Source organism: Gymnoscopelus braueri (assembly GCF_963280865.1).
Source record: "Gymnoscopelus braueri genome assembly, chromosome: 4".
NCBI classification, from domain to species: Eukaryota; Metazoa; Chordata; class Actinopteri; order Myctophiformes; family Myctophidae; genus Gymnoscopelus; species Gymnoscopelus braueri.
In genome coordinates, this window is record NC_137605.1 from 815,001 (window position 1) to 820,000 (window position 5,000).

At 34.9% G+C, this 5,000-nt stretch overlaps 1 protein-coding gene across 4 annotated transcripts in view; it reads left to right on the forward strand.

Moving 5' to 3' along the window:
* The window catches only part of LOC308083986 (uncharacterized protein), a 49,988-nt gene extending 48,407 nt beyond the window's left edge, over window positions 1-1,581 (forward strand). For all 4 annotated transcript variants that reach the window (XR_013933032.1, XM_080426441.1, XM_080426439.1 and 1 more), the window contains one exon: window positions 1-1,581. This exon is cut by the window's left edge. The gene's annotated coding sequence lies outside the window, so the exon portion shown is untranslated.
* The last annotated feature ends 3,419 nt before the right edge of the window (window positions 1,582-5,000 follow it).

Consider the following 5,000-nt stretch of genomic DNA (forward strand, 5'->3'; position numbering starts at 1 on the left):
CAACATAATACTAGTTATAATACTAGTTATAATACTAGTTATAATACTAGTTATAATGCTTGATTTAATGGAAACATTACAGAGATCTTCATTTCAACACTAACTGACCAGGGTTAAGGTTTAAAGGGCAATCTGGGAACCGATCGTCAAAAAAAAGGAAAAACAGCGCCCTCTGCTGTTTTTATCTTTGCATTTCGTCACCTTGCTAAACTAATGGCCTAAAGTCATTTTTTGAGGAAAATGATATTTTTGCCTAAGTCACCTCTGGTCAAATCCTATCTCTTATTTGATCATGCTGTTCACTCCCCTTTTAGTATAATGGCCTCCCTTTTTTTGGCCTAAGTCACATGGTTTTGTGGCCAAATTATTTACTGATTTAGGTAAATATATATATATATATATATATATATATTTTAATTCTTTTTTGGCCTAAGTCAGATTTAATCCTATTTAAACCTATTTAAATCTCTTATGTTACATAACTGACAGACAGTGTTATTTCTATTTTAATAGTCATAATTTGTTATAAACATTTTGGGTGAAATGATTAAGAAATATCATATAGTTTTGTTTTGGATCAGTTTTTTATTTTTCCTGAAAAACAAAAAAAATGACAAAGGCCATTAGTTTAGCAGAGATTAGGGTTAGGGTACCAGGGTTAGGGTTAGGGTACCAGGGTTAGGGTTAGGGTACCAGGGTTAGGGTTAGGGTACCAGGGTTAGGGTTAGGGTACCAGGGTTAGGGTTAGGGTACCAGGGTTAGGGTTAGGGTTAGGGTACCAGGGTTAGGGTTAGGGTACCAGGGTTAGGGTTAGGGTACCAGGGTTAGGGTTAGTAGTTAGTTAGTAGGAGGTGAACGGTAAGGGAGAGCTTGTTTTTAGACCAGCCCCGTCCCAAAGGTCTGCAGGGTTCTGGCTATGAATCCAATCTCATGAAACGTTACAATGTTTTGCTTAGGTTTAGATAGTAGAAATGTGTGTACTAGGTTTAGATAGTAGAAATGTGTGTACTAGGTTTAGATAGTAGAAATGTGTGTACTAGGTTTAGATAGTAGAAATGCGTTGGTCCAAACTGACACAGCCAAGTGCTCCCTACCCTCCTTTCAGCCAATCATAAGCCGCGTCTTACGACTCGCCTCCTACGGAACCCAATCTCACAGGACAGGACTACTTCATTTTGACCTTTCTGCCCTGAGGTCACCGTGGCCTTGATGCCCCGCCCACTCTCTCCTCTCTGCCTCTTTCTTGTCAATCATTTAGACCAGTGGTTCTCAAGGTGTCATTTAGACCAGTGGTTCTCAAGGTGTCATTTAGACCAGTGGTTCTCAATATGTTATTTAGACCAGTGGTTCTAAAGGTGGGGTCCAGGGACCCCCAGGGGTCCTCGGGGGGTTCCAGGGGGTCCCCAGCTAAATGAGTTAACATGGCATCACAATCGTTTTAACCACTTTTTTTTTATTGTTTTCACGTTGACCATTGAAAAATAGCAGATCTACAAGCTGTCTGCTATTTTTTAATAAAATAAATAATCTTAAAGCAGCACTTTGTAACCTTTTTTATTAATAAAATGTACTTCTGTCCAATCTGTATGGTAGAGTATGTTATTACAACATAATTTATACAATCTGTATGGTAGAGTATGTTATTACAACATAACTTATACAATCTGTATGGTAGAGTATGTTAATACAACATAACTTATACAATCTGTATGGTAGAGTATGTTATTACAACATAACTTATACAATCTGTATGGTAGAGTATGTTATTACAACATAACTTATACAATCTGTATGGTAGAGAATGTTATTACAACATAACTTATACAATCTGTATGGTAGAGAATGTTATTACAACATAACTTATACAATCTGTATGGTAGAGTAAGTTATTACAACATGACTTATACAATCTGTATGGTAGAGTATGTTATTACAACATAACTTATACAATCTGTATGGTAGAGTATGTTATTACAACATAACTTATACAATCTGTATGGTAGAGTATGTTATTACAACATGACTTATACAATCTGTATGGTAGAGAATGTTATTTATTACAACATAACTTATACAATCTGTATGGTAGAGTATGTTAATACAACATAACTTATACAATCTGTATGGTAGAGTATGTTAATACAACATGACTTATACAATCTGTATGGTAGAGTATGTTAATACAACATGACTTATACAATCTGTATGGTAGAGTATGTTAATTAAGCAATATTACACAAGAGGGTGTGCTTTACAGTCATTATTGGTACGCCTGTGATGCGGTCAGGAACGAGGCGAAGCCGAGTTCCGCGAGCATCACAGAAGTGCCAATAATGTAAGGTAAAGCACGCCCTCGAGTGTAATATTGCGATTATACAACAGTTACCAACAAAACACATCCAAATGTATTCATATTGTGGAGCAATTCATAATAAAAATGTTTCGCTATTATCCGTTTCCCTGTAAAGAGAAGAGTTTTTCACTGAGACATTAAATAGTCCCTGTAGCAGCGCTATGAGCCTGAGGCACCGTCTAATCAACACAGCTGAGCTATCAATGCTTGCGCAGTGGAATTAATTCCAGTAGGCTATATGCTCCGTCGTACTACCGTGTCACGTGGCCAAAATAACTGATCTACAAGCTGACAACGCGTCGCGATGGCGACGCGTTGTGAACTTGTAGATCGGCTATTTTCGCCGTGCTGTTTGTTTTCCTACCGTGGGACAGCGTGACGTCACAGCACAGCTTATATATATAAGAGACCATATATGGTCTAATCAGGTGTGGACTGCAGTGCGGAGTGATTTATTAATGTGATTAGGCCCGTGCTATGATGCTGGTTTGAAGCACGGCTAGAAAGCTATTTCAACCAATCAGATTGCTTGGTCGGAACTACCTGTTGTATAATACAATATAACTTATATAATAGGGGTGGTTCTCCCTGCTCTGCAATTTTGACCTGATGGTCAAGATTCAATTTATCCCCTGAGCAAGCAGGCAGGCTCTATTGGCTCAATAAAAAGTTTCAGCACACAATCCGGGCTAGAAGAGAAAAGTTATATAGTGCAACTTTAAGTAATGGAACATTTTTAATCATTTATTTCTTATTTTTTTAAACACAAATCTTCTCTTCTGGTGGTCCCTGGAACCAAATACACACAGGGGGTCCTTGACATGAAACACTTTGAGAATTTAAATTTAAATTCATTTAAATCTTCAAATTAGTCTAGTGACTATATATATATATATATATATATATATATATATATATATATATATATATATATATATATAGAGAGAGAGAGAGATATAGAGATATATAGAGATATATATAGTCCTGGGCTGAGCATCATGTGTGTGTGATCTTTTGACTCTACAAAGATTGATCATTTGTAAATATGTGTATTAATAAAAAGATTATAGATATAAAAGGTCATTTTCGTCATTATAAAATCATTGTTTTGTTTGATGGTTTTCCTGACCTGGCTTTTGGCTTTTGTGCCTCATAAAACACGTGCAACACTAAAGGTCAAATGGCCTTGACCCCAAACTGACTAAATTCCAGGACTGCTTCTAGCCATTCAAGTGGATGTATTTCAGTTCAACATTCTACTTAACCAGCTATAAAACTAAAAACAAGACAATGCATGTGGAATTTATTTTAAATTCATTTATTTTTACCCCTCTATATTGAAATATCGAAAATGTTTGGACAATTTTTCATAATTTTTATTCAAAATAAAATATTGATTAAACATAAAAAAAGAATGGATGTTTCATAATTTTTCAAAAATATCAAAAAAGTTTGGAACATTTTGAATCATTTAGATGTATGATTTTGTTTACATAATTTTTCTCTTCTCGGGGTCCCTGACAAATCCTTTTCAGATGAGGAGTCCGCGGCCAAATAGATCAATCAATTTGATCAAATTGATTGATCTATTTGATCAAATAGATCAATCAATTTGATCAAATAGATCAATCAATTTGATCAAATAGATCAATCAATTTGATCAAATAGATCGATCAATTTGATCAATCAATTTGATCAATCAATTTGATCAATCAATTTGATCTGATATATCTATATCTATATATATATACATAATATGGCTTCAAGACGGAACTAAAACCTTTTTTGTTTTTAACCCATGAAGACCTGAGACCCATTCTACAAATGCCTTCTAAATCAGTATAGTTCTTATGATAGGTATAAGGACCCCCCACCTGAACATGTTGTGTGCCAGGGACCCCCAGAAGAGAATATTTGTGTTAAAAAAATAAAAATAAAATAATAATATATATATATATATATATATATATATATATATATATATATATATATTTCTTTCAAACACTTTCAAGATTTTTCAAAAATGTGAAAAAATATAGCAGATGTACAAGCTCGCAGCGCGGCACGAAGTGATGCGCTGTGACCTTGTAGATCTTCTATTTTTGAGAACCACTGTCCTAAATACTAAGAGTTTTCTGAAACTAAAACGATGCTTTCAATGAAAAGCTACAATGTGGCAGCGCCAGCATCTCCCGCTGAGCAGCTCATTAGCCCCCCCTGCTGGTTCTCTTTAGCTGCCTCATGTTTCTGTTTGTGACTCAAACTCTTATTTGAACAAAGAAAAACTAAAACAAACAAACATACAAATATCTGTCATTATTAGATTGTTTTTAATGTAATCCGTATCATCAATCATGTGTCCCCAATGTTTAACCCCTTCCAACCTGTTCTGGGCATCATGTCATGAATATCCTTTACAGGAACCTTTGAGAGCTTCTTGACCGGCTGTTAGAATGAAAGTAAAATAATCTATTCTAATTAAATTAAATTAAATCTATCCAAATGTTTTAATAGGCCCAGATTAGAAAATATTTGTGCAAAAAAAACCTATGAATTCCTTTTTTTTAACACATTATATTTACAAATAATGATGAAAACAACATGTTCAACCTGTGGTCAACCTGTGGTCAGTGGGATGGCCATCAGA